The sequence below is a fragment of the Rousettus aegyptiacus genome, unplaced genomic scaffold (genome assembly GCF_014176215.1).
Source record: "Rousettus aegyptiacus isolate mRouAeg1 unplaced genomic scaffold, mRouAeg1.p scaffold_m13_p_2, whole genome shotgun sequence".
Lineage (NCBI taxonomy): Eukaryota > Metazoa > Chordata > Mammalia > Chiroptera > Pteropodidae > Rousettus > Rousettus aegyptiacus.
The window spans coordinates 176,928,355-176,946,782 of record NW_023416295.1 but is presented as its reverse complement, the minus strand read 5'-3'; positions in this window follow the sequence as shown (position 1 = coordinate 176,946,782).

The following is an 18,428-nucleotide window of genomic DNA, read 5'->3' as shown; positions in this document are numbered from 1 at the left end:
AGGTGCGCCCCACCCCCAGAGGCACGCGCTGGGGCGTGAGCCTCCCCGGACCCTGCCAAGCTGTCTCCCTCCTCTCCACGTATGCTGGGCGTGGACCTAGGCCTGTGGGCAGGGGACAGATGCTGGCGGGCCCAGCCCGGACATGGAGCCCGGCCGCGCATGGGGCGGGTCTGAGGACAAGCCCCAGGAGGCCAAGCCCCCCTGCAGCCGCGTTGCACCCCAGACTGCTCGCCGTGGCTTCTGCCTGAAGGCCTCAGGCCTGGCTCCTGGGACTGTCCCCAGTGCCAGTCTGGACACAGGGTCTCGGGATGCAGCAGGGCGGAGCGAGGCGGGGGCCTCCAGGGACCCCGGCCCTGGGAGCAGTGTCCACAGGGGTGTCAGTATTCAGGGGCCACAGGCCAGGCCTGCAGGGAGGGAGGCGGGAGGCTGGCGGCCACATGGCGGATGGGCTCCTGCTGCTGGTGTCTGGCCCAGCCCCCCGCGTCTGGGCTCCGGCAAGGACTGGGGGAATCCAGGGGCCCACCGAAGCTCGGATTAGGGGTCCTGTCCCACCTCCGCCCGGGGTTCCCTCAGGCGGCTCGACCTCGGGGCACGAGGTGGCCTGCGCAGAGCATGGGTTCAGGAGTGGCCAGGCTAGTTTCCAACCTCAAGGCCACTTCCCTATTCCGAGGAAGTGATTGTGGGGGAGTGGGGTGCAGGGGGTGGTGGGTGGTATGGGGAACGAAGGCCCAGGCTAGCCCAGCCCAGAAACTGAGTGGGCCTCTGAGGCGGAGATGCCCCCAGCTCTTGCCCAGCTCATCCCGGAGCGCTCCATGCTCACTCTGGGCGGCCCCTCAAGCAGGGCCGTGATGCCTCCTGAAGGGCTTCCTGTAGGAGGCGGCAGCGCCGTGAGAGCCCAGGTGCCGGGAGCTGGGAGAGGCGCAGTCTGGTCTGGAGCTCCCCAGTGGCTGGTTAGCCTGGGTCAGGGCCCGGGCACGGCACACCTGTGTGCTCACCTGTGCGCAGGTGAGCACTCAGGTGTATGCACAGGCAGCCAGCTGGCCCGTGAGGACTGGGCAGGTGGTGAGCAGACATGCGCAGTGGGCACCATGGCGGGCACACTCATGTTGCCACCCCTTGCTTGGGTGCACTCCCCGGTACCTCCTCGCCTCTCCCCCTAGCCAGGCGGGGCCATAGGGAAGCCTATGGCTGAGCGCCGGGCCCCTCCTGCAGCAACCTGTACCTGGGTGTGGCCAAGGGCTGGAGACACAGGGCCTGGCCCACCTGTCCACTGTCCAGATGGGGAGCCAAGGCCCCACCCCACCCACTCCCCACATAGGGCAATTGGGGACAGGCACAAGTGCCCACACCAGGACCCGGGACCAGGTCCTCTCGGGGCAAGGAGCTGGGCAAAGAGGCCAGGCTGGGCGTGGAGGTGGGCACGGCCATCACAGGGCAAGAACCAAGGGTCAGCAACCAGGGCAGAGGACAGCAGTGGAGGGCGTGGGCCAGGCCAGGGCAGAGCCGCACCCCAGGGGGAGGAGGCTGGGGTAGATCGTGCCCAGGGCGGGTCCTTGGACCCCCCCACGTCGGCAGGCTCACAGGGTGGGTGCATTCCTGGCCTGGTGGGGCTGCGGGTAGAGCCCCCAAGTCGCCACAGGGGAATGGAAGAGGGGACAGCTCTGTCTCGTGCTCCCTAGCCAGGCTCCCGCAGGGCTAAGAGGGCCCCACCCCAGCCACCAGCCCGGCCCGTCCGGACTCCCTGCCGCTTCCCGCTGCTCTTCACCCCTCCACTCCCAACGCACTGACCTCTCGGGAGTGTTGGGGTCCCGCGGGCCCAGGCCCTGGAGCCGAACACAGGCCTCCTTCCTGCCGCCTGGGCCCTGGTTCCTGGGGGCAGTTTCCTCCAACACGGTCTCAGAGAGGGTCCCCCCGGCCTGGGTGTGGGCGCACAGTTGCTGGGCCAGCCGCCCCTCTTCTTGGGGACCGGGCGGGCTCAGGATGGAGGCCCAGGGTGAGCTGCGGTGGGATGTTGGGCTCAGACACTCTCGTCTCTACTGAGTCAACAGCTGGGACACTTGTGAGGCTGGGCCCAGGGTCTCCCGCTGGGCCTGAGTCAGCCCCCAGCATGGATGGCAGGGATCGGGGCGTGTGGTTTCTAGGGCATGCCCGCGCCAGTGTGGGTCTACCTAGCCCCGGAGTCTGCCCTGGGACCTGGGGCCGAGGCGGCCCCGTGGACGGGCAACGGGACAGCAGAGCTCTCGGGGTCCCCCACCGCCTGCGCTGACACTGGCACCCATCCTGCTCTGCCCGGTACTCCCAGCCCGCGGGCCCTGCCACTTCCAGTGCCCTGGGGGCCGTCTGCACCCCTCCCTCGTGCCGGCGGGAGCCCGTAGAGGAAAGGCGGGCAGCTGGGCCTTAGCTCTCTCAGCTGCGAAAAGGTCCTGGGGAGTTCCGCCTGCCCCCAGGACTTCAGGGGGAAGGTCTGGGCGGCACGGACCTTCCAGCACCGCAGCCCCTCTGCCCACAGCCTGCTCTCCCGGCACTGGCCCGCGCTGCTCCCTGTGCCCCTCGGGCCAGCCGGGCACTGCCTCTTCCCCTGGCGCGTGGTTCTGCGGGGCAGGGCAGGCTGGGCACACACGGGGCTGTGTGATCGAGCGCGGCAGCCTGGGGGCCGCTGCCAGACGAGGTCCGGGCTGGGGGTTGTCCTTCCAGATCCTGGGTCCCAGCCGCAGGAGGCCGTCCCGCCCACTGCCGGGCTCGCGACCTGGGGAGCAGAGGGCCAGGGGCGGACACAGCCTGCCCCCACGCCCGGGACCTGCCACCGCCCCTGTCCACGCAGGGATCTGAAGGCAGAGGTGGGCCGCGCAGGCCTGCTGTGATCCTCATGTACAAGTGGGGAAACTGAGCCTCGGGACCGCAAGGCGGCTGGCCGGGCTCCGGCTGCCAGCCTGAGTCGGGCAGTAATGTCCAGCTCACAGGCTAGAAAGCCCAGGATTGGGGCCACCAGGAAAGGGACCGGGGGAAGGAGAGAACGGGATCTCGTGTGGGTGGGCTCCGGCCGGGCCAGAGGCTGGGTGGGGGTCGGGGGGGGGGCGGTTCCTCCAGGCCAGCCCTGTGCCACGCCCTGTCTAAGGAACCACCAGGACTGAAGTCTGTGTCTTTCTTGAGGAGGGTTTAGGTCAAGGAGGGGGCGGCCCTGGGGCAGAGGGATTGCAGAGACCTGCTGGGACAGCCAGGTGGGCGGGGAGGAGCCCGTGCTGGGGGCGGGGCTCGGGCCGCAGGCGGAGGGGGGAGGGGACTCTGGGTGTTGGCACCCTCCAGGGGCCAGGCCCCAGGCCAAACCTGGCCTCCCAGTCCCCATCTCTGCATCTGTGTGACCTGTGAACAGGAATGCAGCCCGCATGTCTGCCCACCCCCACTGGGGCACCCAGCCTTCAAAGCTCCGCTGCCGCTCCTGGCTCTGCCACCCACAGCTGGGCAGGTGCCCCAGGGTGCTGTCCATGACGCAGGTTGTAACCTCTGTTGCGCCTGCCTCCTGGCCAGGTCCCAGTTCCCCCCCGCCCCCCACACACCACCTGGTCTGACCAGTTCTGCGCAGTGCTCTTGGCCTGTGTACGGATCCTCCTCCAGGGCCCAGCCTCAGTTTCCCTGCCTGAGGCCCTTTGGGCCCTGGAGGAGCCTCGCAGCTGGAGGGAGTGGGGAGCAGGAAGAGGCTGTGGGCCCCCCAGGTATAGCAGTACCTCCCCGTCCTACATGTGGGTCCCCGAAGCCGGGCAGGGTGCTCACCCCAGTGTGTCAGCCCAGGGGATGTGGAAGGGGCCCCCGCAGGCCCCGAGTCACCAGGGCCCTGTGGCCCCTGGGGCAGCCCTAGCCAGGTGCCGGCGTGGGCCAGTTCCCTAGCTACATGGTCAGCTGGTCAGATGACTCATCATCAACGACATGGCCCAGACCAACGCCTGCCCCACCCTGCTCCGTGTACCTGTCGTCATGACACCTGACCGTCCCTGGAGCCGTCGGGGTCACCCGGGTGCCTCTCTTCGCCCTTTCCGGCCCGCCGTCGGGGCGTGTCCGAGGGTCACCGTGTGAGCCTGTGTGTGCTGGGGTGCCGGCTGGCGGGGTGAGGACCTGGAAGGGCCCGTGTGGCCCCACGTGGCCCCACGTGGACCTGTGTGCCCTGACCCGTGGCCCGCGTCCTGCTTGACCTGAGAGCCAGTCTCCCCAGAGGGTGCGTGTGGCCCTGGGTGAGGACCTGGAAGGGCCCGTGTGGCCCCACGTGGCCCCACGTGGACCTGTGTGCCCTGACCCGTGGCCCGCGTCCTGCAGGCCTGAGAGCCAGTCTCCCCAGAGGGTGCGTGTGGCCCCCCCCAGGGCAGCTCTGCACTGGACACCTGGGCGGCGGTGGCCCCCGCAGCCTGCGATCGGCCTGTCCCCGGGCGGGGGGCCGGGCCACCACTACTGGGCAGCGGGGTGCTCCTCTGGGCGGAGTGCCCAGCCCTGGCCCGAAGGCCAGCGCCCAGCGTCTGCGCCTGCCCCCTGGGCCTCACAGATCTAGCCCAGCAATTCGGGGTCCCCGCCGTCACAGGAGACCCGCTCCCTGCAGCCCAGGGGCTCTGCTCCCAGACCCCTCTCAGCTGGCCTGGGGTGGCTGGCAGGGGGGGCCCAGCCCTGCAGACACCTGCTCTGGTCTGGTGCTTGGAGCATGAGAGCCCAGGCCGGCCGTCGAGGCAGGAAATCTTATCCTGGGACCCAGATGGGCAGGGGCACCAGCTGGGACAGCGGGGAGGCTGGGAGGGGTGGGCTGGGGGGACGTGGGTGGGGTGTGGTGGAGGGGCGGTGGGTGGTGCTGGCCTGGGGGGCTGGGGCGGGAGCAGGGCCGTGTGGACAGGGCCGGGGCTGCGGAGGATCCGGAGGGGGAGGGGGGTCGCTGGGCGTGGGGCGGGGCACCTAGGGACACAGTGGCCCTTGTCCGGCGGCCTGGCGCCCTGAGCGGACACACGCCCTGTGTCACTGCACGCCGTGTCCTGGGACGGGCTAGGCCGTGGCGCGGGGCCAGCAGGGAGGATGGCGGGAGGCCAGAGCAGAGCGGCCCCTGCCCGGGCTCGGGGTCCGCAGCGTGCGAGCACCGCTGGGTTCTCCTTGCCTGCTCCACCGGGCCAGGCGTCCCCGAGGCCCCTGGCCTGGCAGAGCTTCTCTCAGAGGACGGCCCTGGCCTCTGTCACTCAGCCAGTGTCCCAGGCCCGGCCATACTTGCCCCCGAGCTCGGAGACCCAGCCAGAGACCCCGCCTGGGGGCACTGGCTCTCCTGGGCACCCCGGTCTGGGCCTGGGTGGGCGGGGCTGGCGGGAAGCAGACATGCCCAGTGGGCAGACAGCCGGGCAGGCTGGCTCAAGGGCCGGTGGGCTGTGTCCTGGCCCTGTGGGGTGGGGTGGGCACAGGGCTGAGCACCTTCCTTCTTGGCTCACAGCCACGGAGGCAGCCGAGGAAGGCGGCCGGTCCCCGCCCCGCGCGGCAGTGTTCCAGGAAGCCAGGGGCACTGGGGTTTGGCTGGGAGCAGGGAATGAGAGTTAAGCTGGAGTCAAGTTCCAGGCCAAGGTCTGCAGAGGGGCCTGTGTGACCCAGCAAAGCCAGCAGGGGTCCAATCTTGGGCCCAAGTCCTGCTTTGGACAGGTGGCAGCTCTCGACCTACGACCTACCTACGCTGGAGGCTGGCAGGGCCCCAGGAGGGGTCATTTGCATGACAAATTGGTTCTTTGGAAGGAAGGCATCAGGAAGCCTGCCTCACTCATGCCTGCCGTGTGTGTGTGTGTGTGTGTGTGTGTGTTCACGCGCGCGCGCGCCCGCCTGTGGCCTCGCTGCCCACGCTCTGCAGGGCACTCCACGCCGTCCGGCTTGAGGTTCCTGGCCACGCCGAGCTCAGGGTCCTCGCCAGCACATCCCCTCACACCTGTGCTCCCCAGGCTTCTGTGCCAGCTGCATGGGGCCTGCTGCTCACAGGGGAGCCCCCTTGGAGCCACACAGCCAGGGCCCTACCCCAGCAGGGCCTCAGAGCACTTCCTTATCTGTTAGCAAGACCCTGCCCCGGCTCAGACACCTGCCCCTGCGTCCCTGGTCCCTAGTCGTGGCTCTGCAGGTCAGCAGGATCGGAAGTGTCTTCCGTCCGGGCCAGGCCTGCTCCGTGTGCCCTGCCCTCACAGGGCCACTGCCCCTCAGGAGGGCCTGCAGGGCTGTGAGGCGGGGGGCAGATTCCGAGCGGACCCCTGGAGCTTCCGTCCCAGTTCTGAGCCCCCAGCTTCTGGCCAGGTCGGGCAAGGGAAGTGGGCCAGTGGCGGAGCAAGGGGTGGCAGGACCAGAGGAGACCACGGGTGCGGGGGACGCCTACCTGGCTGGGGACCTGGCGGGCAGTGCTGAGGGGCGGCAGCAGGGAAGCCTGGACGGGCCGGTTGGGGTCGGGCTGCCCCAGCCGCCGCCGTGGAGACGGGAAGCAGGAAGGAACAGCTGTGACGGTGCCTCGCGGTGGGAAACGGGCCCCGGGGACAGTGGGCGCGTCTGACCCCACGTTAACGGCGCTTGCGAGGCGGCTCCGTCTTTTCCCCCCTGAGGCTGGAGCCTCGTGGCCCCACGTGGCAGGCAGCGGATCCCAACGGCCCGGGGCTCCCCTGTAGGGGGCGCAGCTCTGGGCCCTCGCGAGGCCCCCCAGAGACCCACTGGTCTCCCCGCAATCCGTGGGACCAGGGGCCTCAGAAGGTGGTGGGAACATATACCCAGGGAATGTCTTTTTCATAAAAACACGTATTTTAATACTCAAATCGTTCGATGCAACGCACACGCAGAAGCGAGCACCCGACACGTGGTCTCAGCAAGGACAGGGATGCGAGGGGCGCTGCCGCCCCCGGCCCCCCGCAGGGCTGGCCACGCCCCCCAGGTCCGTGGCTGCAGGGTCCGGCAGCCCCCGCTCGCCTCCCTGTCCTCAGCGCCCGTGCGTCTGGGGCGTGCCGTCGGCACCGTCCCAGGGGACCCCTTCCCAGAGCCGCTTCCTGGGGGCCCGAGGAGCACGGGGGAGCCCGAGGCCGCGTTCGCAGTGCAGGGCCCCGGCTCCGGGAGCCGGGGGACGGGAGGGGGGCTCGCGGGAGCTAAACCAGGCAGCTGTTCCGCGTTCCTGAGGTCACTTCTCCACTTGACATTTACTTGTTCCTTAACGCCATCCTGAACAAGGAAACGTGAAACCTTGAAATCGTCACCCGGACTGTCACCCGTCGTCTTGACACTGTGCAAGGCGCACTCCTGACGCACACGCGAGGGGCGGGCGGGGGGCGGGCCCTGGGACCGCGCGGGCGGCCGTGTTCCCGGCTCCCGGGCCGGGCCGTGCTGTGGCCGGAGCAAACGCCACGCGGAGCCGCCGGCCGCTCTCACTTCTCACTGTGGTGAAACGAGCGTGACGTAACCCCTGCCTTCCCACCACGTTTAAGGGCACAGCTACGTGGCGCTGGGCACATTCACGCCGTTGTGCGGCCACCACCCCCATCGTCTCCCACACCGAGACTCTGTCCCCACAGACGCGGACCCTCCCCTGCCCGGCCCGCCTCCCACTCCCTGCCTCGGTGCCTCTGACTCCCAGGTCCTCGTCTACGCGGACCCCACGGTGCGGTCCTGCTGTGACTGGCTTCTCGCCCTGGGCCTGGTGTCCCCAAGGTCCGGCACGTCGGAGCAGGTGTCAGGACGTGGTCCTTCAAGCTGCGGTGTCCCTCCGTGTGGACGGAGCCCGTTTTCTCCAGCCGCTCCCGCCTCTGTCTGCTGTGGACGGCACCGCCGTGACCCTGGCCACACAGGATCGCTCAGGTCCCCGCTGTCAGCCCTGAGGCGCAGTCCCACAAGCGGAACCTACCCAGGCCTGTGGCTCCTTCCCCAAGACCTACGTGCAGAGGCAGCCAGGTGTCAGATGGTGGGGGGCAAGGTCTCTGCCCCCCCGCAGCCATATGGCATCTGCCCACTTGCCAGCCCCAGCAGTGGCTGCTTTTTGGGGGGCTCTGCTCTGAGTGTCAGGGCGTGAGGGCAAGTACTGAGGGTGACATTTAGGGAAGAGATTGGCAGGCAGAGTGTTCAAAGCTTCTGAGGTCCTTCAAAGGGCTCCCCTCGCCCTGCATCCCTCCAGGGATGAGGGGCTGGCCTGGTGGTCCCCCAGCCTCCCTGCTTACCTCTGGGTAGGCAGCAGAAGCTTGGCCCCTGCACCCCACGCAGGGGCTGTCCCTCCCGCCTCACCTCCCGCTGCACGGGCCTGCCCGGGCCTCAGGGCGGCCACCCAGGCCTGGGGGTCTAGGGGGTGAAAACCAGCCCGCACACGGCCCGCCCCGCGGCCAGGGCAGAGGAGTCCTGGGGGCTGCTCCGCGGCCCTCGAGCCCGGGCTGGTCCGGCTGCCCGGCAGGACTTGAATCAGATGGCTGCTGCGCCAGCCACCGCGGGAACAGCTGCGGCTTTGTCCTCGGCGGGCAGGAGGCAGGCGGCCTCGCCACCCAGGCCCCCGGTCTGCCTGCTTCCGGAAGCTGCACAGCAGCCCGTGTTTGGGGACCTCTCTCCTCCCCCACGGGCCATTCATTCATTCACGCGTCCGTCCGTTCACTCATTCATTCACTCACTCGTTCACTCATTCATTCACTCACTCGTTCACTCATTCATTCACTCACTCGTTCACTCATTCATTCGGTCACTCATTCATGCGCCCATTCATTCATTCCTTGGCTCTATCGTTCATAGTTCAACAGCAGTTCTTCCTGAGGGCTCGCTCTGCGCCAGGCCCATGGTCAGGTCACGAGGGGGTGGGAGCGAGGGCAGACCGGTGGGTTTGTGCATTTATTCCCATTGAACAAACCTTTCTGGAGAGCGCGTTGGTCCGTAGCGCCCCAGGTGGCTGGCTGGCTGGACAGATGGACAGATGCACATGGAGATGCCTGGTTTGGGGCCCCAGCCGAGGCGTCCCCGAGGCGACCCCTGAAGCCGGCCCCTGGGCGCCCTGTTCTTTGTGCTGACCACACACAGCCATCCATGGGGGCCGCGGCCGTCAGCGTCCCTGTGCGCGCTGAGGCCCGGACACAGAGACCGCGATGCAAGCGCCAGACCATGCGTCCGAGACCGAGGCCCTGACCCCGGCCTCCCACCCAAACCTGGGAGCCGGCCTCCTCACACCCCACCCCACTCTCAGCAGACGCCACCTTTACGCACACCCGGGATCCGACCGCTGCGCCCCTCGTCCCAGCAGCCCGCACCCTGCACCCCTCAGAGGGAGCCCCTCTGCGCAGAGCCCCCAGGCCCCCAGCCCGCAGGCGTGAAGCCACCCCCCCCCCGACAGTCCCCATTACAATCCCACGTCCCCTCCCAACGCTCTGCTCCTGACGCCGGCCTCCAACGCGGCAGGCCGGGGCCACCACGCCCTGCAGTGGCCATGCCCCTGCCCTCACCCGGTGTCCCTCAGCCACGCGGCCCCTCCCTCCCCCCGCCAGGCCTCCCTGGCACCCAGCACTCCCCAGAGGTCGAGGTGGGCAGCAGGGGACAGGTGAAGGGCATGTCTTCTGCGACCCGGGACCATTCATGATGGTATAGGTTCAGGTGTCGGGACCATGGAAGTCACTGGTATCCAGCTGCCCGTGGGCTTGGGGGGGGGGGTCACTCTCCAGGCCTCAGTACCCCCACCCCCCGGCGTGAACGAGCCCCCCTTCTTTCTTTGAACAAAAGAAAGAACCACATAAACCTCAGAGCATCCTGGACAAGGCCCAAACACGGGCCACCACCGGCCCGAGGGGGGTGCAGAACCAGGATGAGGGGCGGGGGGCGAGGGGGCAGGGGGTGGCTGTCCAGGCCTAGACAGAGCCCAGCTGGCGGGTCACCGTGGTGCTCGCCGTGGACAGCACTCCATCTTGGCCATCCCCAGTGACCCGGCTGGCCGTGTGGACAGGGGAGGGCAGTAAGCAGAGGGGCAGTGGCTGAAGTCCACACAGGTGAAACGCACCTGCCAGGGACCAGGGTCCCAGGGCCTGCCCAGCTTCCTGTGCACCTGACTTCCTTTCTTCCTCAGTGTCCCTGGACGTCCTCCCTAAGCCATCCTGCACCCGCCCCAAGGGACCAAGGTCACAGGGGAGCCGACTCTGAGCCACAGGAGCCCAACGTGGCACCAGCAGGTGGGGGCCACTTGGAGTCAGGGGAGCCCTGGGCGGGGGGGCGCGTCACCCACCACAGTGCTGGTCCCGCACCGCCCGGCGCCTGGCACTCTGTGGCACTCCGCAGCTGCACCGGGCAGGGTGGCCACGCAGGCCAGCCAGGGCCAGCGCCCGCAGCGGGGGCGGGGCTGGGCCGAGAGAGCCTTGTCCGCCTCCCACCCCCACCCCCCACCGGCAGATGTCAGGGACGGGGGTGGGGGTGCAGCTGCGGGTGCCCGGCACGTGGGGCCCGCGTGCCCATGCTGACGGCTAGTGCCCGCATGTCCGCCTGTGGGCTGTGTGACTGCACACGTGTGTCTGCTGGTGCATGTGAGCTCCGGTGTGTGTGACCACACACGTGTGCACCTGCCCACGTGTGGAGGGTCCAGCCAGTGAGCAGTGTATGGGCCATGGGCTGGCTGCTGGCCTGGGCAGCGGGGCCGTGGTCCCTGGCCCAGGACCTCACCTGGCTCTTGGGCTGGGAGGGGACCAGCCTCATGGCCCATGCCCCCTCCCACACCTGCCGGGACTGCCCTTCCCTGCCCTCCCTCGGGGCGCCCCTGGTTGTGACCCGACGCCCCCACCCACACGTGCGCCCTCTCGGAGGCTGTCCGAGCAGGACGGTGGCTCCAGGGCGGCGGTGCCCAGAGGCCTGGCCCGGCCTGCCACGCTCCCGCCCCTGCCCGAAGCCGGCTGCCGCCAGCTGCTTCTCGGGCACCTGTGCCTGTGTGGCCGGGGCCCCGCAGGAGAGCGGACGCCAGGCGGCCCCCATCACGAGGGCCCCCACGCTGGGCCTGGGCCTCGCAGTCGGAGGGACGTCTGGACACGCGGGTGGACAGACACGCAGCTGGCGGCTGGCAGGGGCTGCCGAGAATCTGCGGAAGCCGGGGCGGGTGGCCAGCGGGTGGCCCAGCGAGTCCTGGAAATCCTCGCTTCCTGTTTTCCCAACAAAGGGCCTTCTGTCCCCCCCCCCCCCCAGCGGATGTGCCTCTTCCGTGAACAGTGCTGTTTTCTTTTCTCTCGGCACAGTGAGCGAGGCCCCCATCCCCGGGGGCCTGCAGGGGAGGCGCTCCGGGAGACGGGGCCATGCCGGGCCACCTGGGATGACAGCCCCAGAGCCAGCAGGGGACAGGAATTCGGTGGTGCCCGCTCCATGGGGGGAGGTGGGAGGCCAGAGCAGCCTTGGGGTCTGCTAGAGTCAGGGAGTTGGGGGCGGGGGGGCTGTGCTGAGTCCAGACCCTCAGGGCCTGACCCAGCAGCGCCCAGAGCAGAGCCAGGCCTCGTGTACACAGGCTGGGTCTCCCGGGAGGGGCAGCAGGGGCCAGGCCTCCCTCCAGGTGGGTCTACCTCCACGCAGGCTGGGGAAGCTGCCCCAGGGAGCTGGGTGCTCAGCCAGGTAGATGCCGTGTTGCCTGCTCCACAGATAAAAAGCTCGGGGTCAGAGAGGCTCTCCCCGAGTGGGACGCAGGGGAGCAGACCACGGGTGCCTGCTCCTCGGGGCCGGGAGACTGGGCCAGACCCAGCAGGGAAGGAAGGGCCACGTGGCTCCAGACCGCTTGGCCACGTGGCCCTGAGGAGTGACCAATAAGCGGGTGGAACAGCACCCCCTGCCAGCCCTGGCTCTGGGGGGACCCTGAGGGGTGTAGGGACGGCCTCGGCAGAGGGCAGCTGGGCGGCGTGTGCAGGCCTCGCGCCTGGCCGCGGAGTGGAGCAGGTGTGTGCGGCTCCAGTGGGGTGGTGTGCGGCCCATGTGGGCGGCCGCGGGTGTCAGGGGCCGGGGGCTATTTATAGCGGTTCCTCGCGCCAGGAGCTATTAATAGTGAGGGTGAATGGACAATACCCCCCGGGCGGGGCATTCTCTGCCGAGACACCCGTGGCTGGTACCCCAGCCCCCACCCAGGCGGCCGGACAAGGGCCACTGTCCTCAGCTTGGCGGCTGAGGCAGGCTCTGTGGTCACTTCGGGCAGCAGGCTGGGAGGGGCATCCCAGGCCAGTGTCCCCCACTCTGCTCTTGCAGCCTCTCTTCACCTTAAGGAGGGACCCGCTGATGGCCCGAGAAGGGAGGGGGCGAGGCCCGCCAGGGGGCCCGGGATGGAGGAGGGGCGCTGACGCGAGCCCCACACCCGGCTCTCAGGGCTGCACCGGAGCATGGGGGAGGGGTGGAAAAGGCTTGGGGGGTCATGAGGGACCTCCGGCAGGCTCTGGGGAGCACCCTGCTTCCAGTCTGGGACCACAAGTGGACTTGACACTGGCGTCCCAGCAGCAAAGGGTGGTGAGCTGGGCCTCGGGGCCACACCAAGGGTGGGTGTGGGGGCCGGGCCCGCCTCCCCAGGTCCTGCAGTCTGAGGTTCCTTCCCCGACTGCTTTCCAGAGTACAGCGGGGTGCCCAGCTGGTAGTGGGAGGGTCAGACCAGCTGGACCAGGGAGAGGGTGCAGTGTGAAGTGGGCGACACCCCTCCAGACCCCGCTTGGGTCCTGCTCCCTAGCCCCACTAGGAGGAGGGGCTCCCTCCTTCCCAGAGCCCAGTCAGAAGCCCCACCAAGCACCTTTGGGAGGGTGGGCTGTGACCAGGGACCCGCCTGGCAGGGCCGCTTCCCCGGGCAAGGGGAAGAAGCTGTGGGGGCTCAGGCCTGCTGGGGCCTCCCCCAGAGGCAGGGCCTGGGGGAACCGAGCCGGAAGGGGGCGGCCGGGACAGACGCTGCCCAGTCACGGGCAGACTCCCACGCAGGCACTGGACGCCCTCGCGCGGGGCCCGAGAGCACGCGGAGCTGGCCGCGTCCTCCAGGGCTAGACCCGCAGGTCCGCCAAGCCCGGGCAGCCAGTGGGGAGGGAGGGATCCCCACGGCCAGACATTCCCTGGTGCGACGCGCGCCTGCGCCCGTCGCGCGCGCACTGGAGGGGACCAGGGGCCCGGGAGGCGCCCGCCGCGCTCCCCACCGTCAGCCTCGCTTCTCATCCACGGCCTCCTTCCGCCCACCGCCTTTCCTTCGCGACCCCCCTCCGCCCCCGCAATGAGGTCACGGGGAACGTGAGCATCCCCCGCGGCCACCTGTCGCCAAGCGCTTTCCAAGAAGGTCGTGGCCGACCGCGCACGCGCCGCGCCTACGTCTGAAATCACGGGTTTTACCATCAGCGTCATCAGTCGCACGTTACTACTGCTCCCGGAATGGGGGGAGGTGGTTTCCAGGCCCCGGCCCCCCCAAACCGGACGCGACGCGCGGAACAGCAGCCCGGCCCCGCCCCCCGCGCGGCCCCTCCCGCGGGGAAAGTCCGGCCGGAGTTTCCGGGCCCGCCCCTTCCCGGCAGGGCCGCGCCCCGTTCCCGCCCGCGGGCTGAACCCCTTCTCCGCGCGCCGCCGCAGCCTGAGGAGGGGTTGGGGAGAGGTGTTTCGGGTGGCGGGAAGGGGGGGCGGAAGGACCCCCCCCCGCGCGGCGCTGCAGGGTGCCCACTCAGCATGGGCGGTAGGCCACCTGCTGGGTTGGGAGCAAGGGCACTGAGGCTGGCGGTGACCCCGACGAGGACGGGGCGGTGCCACTCTGGTCCGCAGGCCTGCGGGGCACTCGCCTGCCACCCCCACCCCCACCCCCACGGGAGCCCCTGCGCCTTCAGGGCTGAGTGAGCGGCGTGGTCAGGCACCCTCTCCCGCCCGCGTCCCTTCAGCGTCCTTCGGCCTCCGGCCTCCGAGCGCCGCCCTCTGCCCTGCTGTTTGATGGCTCAGGGCCAGGAGGCGCCCAGGCTGGAGGGAGGGCAGCTGGCGCTAGCTGCCCCGGAACGGCCTAGCGACGTCACCTGGAAACTTCTCTGCAAGGAACCCACTGGGACTGCGGGGAGGGGCCTCTGAAACGCTGGGTACCCCACCCCCAGCAGCCCCCCCCAAGACAGGCTGGGCCCTGGTGTGCCGCCGCCAGCCTGGCGTCTGGGATGGTCCCAGCCACAATGAGGGCTTTGAGGGGTCCGGGGAGCAGGAGGGGGCAGGTGGCCTCAATGGCAGCTTGTCCCCACAGAGGCCCAAGCCTGGTCCCACCCAACCACAGTGCAGAGCCTTCTGCCCGCATCGCTGCCGGCAGGACCGAGGCCTCTATGCCGCACGCCCCCACCCCGCCCGGGGCTCCAGTGCCCCCGCCCTGGGGTCCCCCACCCCAAGAACCACTCGAAGACCAGTGTTACCTGGTCCTGACCCCCAGTCCCGGCTCTTACGGCCACCCTGCCCCCACAACCGGCCGCAGCCCCGCCCACAGGCCTGCCTGTCTAGCCCCGCCCACAGGCCTGCCCTTCTCGTGGCCCTGGCCCCTAGGGGTCAGCGGTCAGCAGGGGAGGAAGGGCCAGAGGGCAGGCCCTGCAGGGTTGTCGGGGTGGGAAGGCTGGCAGGGTGAGCCTGTGAGCAGAGCACGTGGCTGAGGATGGGGCCCCAGGAGCCAACTCTCGGGGCGTGAACAGGTGGGGAGCAAGGAGCAGGGAGGGCGTTGCCCACAGAGGGTGGGAGACCCGGGGACCAGTGGGGTGGTGTGTGGGGGGGTCCGTCCGGAACTCCCCCGGGAGCCCTCACAGCCGTGCCGGCCCGCGGGGCCGGGCCAGGGTGGACACTGCTGTCCGCGGGGGCCGAGGAGGTGCTGGCAGCGCAGAGGGCCGGTGGCGAGGGAGGTGGACGGGCAGGGGGTGCGAAGAGCAGGGTGGGGGCTGGCACTGGGGACTGGAGGGAGGGCCGGACCCCAGCTGCCGGGGCCTCACCTCCCAGCTCTGCAGGGGTGGCCTCAGCTGGAAAAGGCCACCTTGCCGCAGCCCTGCCCCTGGCGGGCAGTCGGAGGCCGGGCCCCTCATCACAGCTCGGCTCGGACGTCTCTGGAGAGTTACCCACTTCTCGCTCCCAGGGGTCAGCTGAGGACCTGCTGTCCCTCTGGAAGCCAGCCACACAGGCTGAGCCGGGGCGGGCTGGGCAAGGGCCTGCGCTCTGTCCTGTGGGCGGTCCAGTCGGCACCGCTTGTCCCCGTGGGAGGGGGCCGCACCCGCCGAGCAGGGTCCGGCAGCTGGAGTGCGGGACGGCGATGGAGGAGCTGCTCTGGGAAAGGGTGATGGGTTGAGGGTCCGGGAGGGTCTGGTGATCGGGGCAGCTGGCTCCCGGGGGGTGAGCCCCGGCCCGCAGCAGCAGCGTCCCAAGCAAGACGCTGGCTGCAGGGAACGGCATGCCACCCCGGCCTCAGGCCACACGAGAGGCCGCGCCCCCCTCCTGGGTTAAGGGGGACATGTCTGGAGGACAGAAGGGACTGTGCCCCAAAAGGGCTAGGACCCAGCCGCATGCTGGGGCCCTAGGGGGAGCCCAGCGATAGCAGAGCCTTGGCCGAGGCCATAGTGTGAGGAGCCGCTAGAGGCGGGAGGTGGTGGAGAGGGCAGCGCCGGGCAGCAGCGGTGGCCGCAGCACACGCCACGAGGCCGAGCCCTCGGACGGTGCTGGGGGAGGCACCGGGGTCCCGGGGGAGAGTTGGCGGAGGCCCCCGTGGGCCCTGCTGACTGGGACGGGGCGGTGGGGGGCGCGGCACACCCATAGACGCAGCTCTCGGGGCAGCAGGGCTGGAGCTGGGCCGAGGACTGAGGGCCGGGCGGTGGGTGGGAGAATGCGGTGTTCCTGGCACTGGACAGGCGCCAAGAAGACGTCGGGGTGTGTGACCAGAAGGCCCCAGTAAAAGGTTGCAACGTCTCACCCAGTGTCCGAGTCTCAAGCAGATTTCAGACCCAGACCTGCTAACTTGGGGGCCGGGGGCTGGGCGTCCCCCCCAGGGAGTCTGCGCCACGACCCTGTAACAACTCGGGGAGGGGCGTGCAGGACACAGGGTCAGCCGGCGGCCCAAAGGGTCAGCATGGCGGTCCTGTCCAAGGGGGCTCCGTGGGGGCTTCCGGGAACAGCTGGGACTCCGGCAGCTCTGACCACGACGAAAGCCAGGGGCGACAGGTTCGGCGGTGATTGCACGGGCGGCCACCAGGCCTGGTGTCTGCGGGGGCAGGCTCTGCGCTGGGCCTCGGTGTGTGGGGCAGACACTGAGAGGGCCTCCCCTTTAGCTGCGTCGGGAAGGAGGCCCAGGAACAGGGACAGGTGTCCGTTCAGCCCCCCGCCCCCAGGCTCCGGGAACTCCCGCCCACAGCTCTCTGGCGCAGACACGGCGGGCCGGGCCTTCCTGGGGGCTGGGGGCGTCGAGCAGCTCGCCTGGCCTTCCACCCGAGGTAGCAGCTCCCCCTCACCCAGTCACGACGAGTGTCCCCAGACAGCGGTGGTCGTGCCCCGAGCCACCTGTCGGGGCCGGCAGGCCTACGGAATGTTCGATCCTGTGGCACATCAGACCAAAGGCCCATTTTATAGCAAAGCCAGGTGCGCGCACACACACTTCCAGAAGCTTCTGGCCTAGTGGGCACACAACAGCCTGCCGAAGGCCAGGTAGGAGGCCGTACCCTGCAGGCTGGAAGCCGTCCCAGGACCTGCCTGTGGTTCTGTGTTTCCAAAGGACCACTCCTGGGTTCAGGACTGTGGGTGCTGGGAGCAGCTCTGGGGGCTTGACCTGCAGGCCCTGCTGAGCTGGGGTCCTAGTCCCCCCCAGGGGGCGCGGCGAGGAGCCCCGAGCTGGGCCCAAGGCCCTTTGCGTGAGGTCCGGCAGGCGAGCAGAGGCTTCCTGGAGCAGGGTCCTTGGCCACCACCCTGGCAAGCAGAGGGGATGGGCTGCAGACCCAGGGCACAGGGGTGCATCTGCACGGCGACCCGAGGGGATGCTGCGGCCAGGGTGTGGGGGTGGACGGGCGGGCGCTCTGCCGTACTGCCCGGGCCCCTCCCGGGTGCATCCTGGGTGAGCGAGGGAGAAGGCCGGCCCCTGGCTGGAACTGGGTCCCCCAGAGTTGACCGGTTCATGGCCCCGGGGGCTACAGTGTGGCTGTGTCCCTACTCTGAGGCCTGTCCCTTCCAGAGTCGTGATCCCAGGAGCAGGACACACCTGTCAACACCAGGGCTGGGCCCTCCCCACGCGGAGTTGCCCCGCGCCCTTGCGGGGCCCCTGGCCAGGCTTGCGGTCCCACAGCGCCACCTGCTGGCCGCGCCTGTTCCTCCAGCCCGGCTGCCTCGCAGTGTGGCCTCCAGCAGCCCATCGCTGCCCACCTGGGCCTGGAGGGGAGGCCTCGGGGCCAGCAGGGGTCGCTCCCAGAGGGGGCCCCGCATCGTCCCCCCACCCCGGGCAGGGCTCCCATCACTCAAGCCCCAGGATCCACATCACTGCACCTCAGCACCTCGCCTCAGTGGACCCCGCCACTGCGGTCCCTGGGGCCTTGCCTGCACCCTTCACCCCTCCTGGCCTGATCCGCACCCCTGCCCAAGCCCCCGGCACCGGGGCTGGGTGGCGGGTGCAGTGGGCCCTGGCGCTGCTGGCTTAGGGGCAGGAGAGCGGGCCAGGGCCTCAGCACCACGGAGAGCGAGTCCCCTGGGGACCCGTGGTGGGTAGCAGAGGGATGTGGCTTGGGGAAGGGGCATGGCAGTCCTCTGGGCCCCAGCGCAGGGAGCAGGAGGTCCAGACACCCCACGTCTGGAGGTGAGACTGCACGTGGCACATTGCTGTGCCCCGAGTGGGGGGGCCCCAGAGCAGTGGGGGGTCCACATGGCACCCTGGGCCTGTGGCCTCAGCGGCTGTCAGCAGAGATGCCAGCGCTGGCCTGTCCCCAGGCCCCAGTGCCCATGGAGGTGGCCCAGGGTGGCTGTGGTTCAGCATGGGGGCAGGGTGGGCGCCCGCAGAGGACCCCGAACCCCAGCACTGGGGACAAAGGGAGCTGGCTGCTGGGCTCAGGCCAGGGGTCCTGCTTCCTAGACCCCAAACCTGTGGGCCTGCCCTCTCCCCACTGCCAGTGACTGCCCAGCCTCTCGGGACACCTACGGGTGCCACCCGTGTGGAGGAGATGGCGCCTGTGCCCACAGAGCCCAGGCAGAGGCGGATGGCTGCCCAGGTGACCCTGCCATGCTCAGGCGGACAGCCCCGCGGCCCTGTGTGAGCACCTGACGGCCCCAGGCTCCAGCTGGAAAGGGGGCCAGTCCCGTGCTGAGGCCTCAGGGCCCTGCCCGAGTGAGGGTGGGGACCCGCCGGGGACGCCCGACCTCCACTGGAGCCTGCCCCCCTCACCTGTCCTGCGTCTGCTCACACAGCACGGCTCCTCACCCCCCGCCCCGAGGGCCCTGGCCAGGGGCCCCTGCTCTGGGCCTCACCCCTCGTCTGCCCACTGTGAGCTCCTGCACCAGCACCA